We start from the raw sequence: 464 nt of genomic DNA, 5'->3' as shown, positions 1-464 counted from the left end.
CCGGAAAAGGACTCAGAGGTCGAGGGGGAATGCGAGCCCGGTGGCTTCTGGGAAATGCAGTCCAGCGGGAGCAGCCCAGGCAGCAGGGAGGGGGCGGTGCCGGCGCCTGTGCTCAGAGTGCGCAGGCGCAGGCGTGCGCCTGCGCGCGGCGGAAGAGAAGCGGACCTGTGGAGGGCGGTGATCTCAGGTGGTCCCGCGTGGGTGGAGAAGGCGAGTGGGATGTAAGTCCAGGCTGTAGGACGCGGAGCAAGGGAATGCGGACTCCGGGGCCTCGACCCTGCAGGCGGGAAGTGGAGGTAGCAGGCTCCTGGGTACCGTAGTTCCCTAGGTGCGAGCTCTGTGAGGGGGCCTGGACTTTCGTCCTTCGCGCCCCAAGGGTGGCACCTGCGCCTGCAGTAGAGCCAGGACCACCGCGGGTGTTAAGTATGCGTTTGTTTTAAAGAAACAATGCCTCGGTGTGTGTA

This window comes from Neofelis nebulosa, chromosome 17 (assembly GCF_028018385.1).
Source record: "Neofelis nebulosa isolate mNeoNeb1 chromosome 17, mNeoNeb1.pri, whole genome shotgun sequence".
Lineage (NCBI taxonomy): Eukaryota > Metazoa > Chordata > Mammalia > Carnivora > Felidae > Neofelis > Neofelis nebulosa.
Note: the sequence above shows the minus strand (reverse complement) of the source record.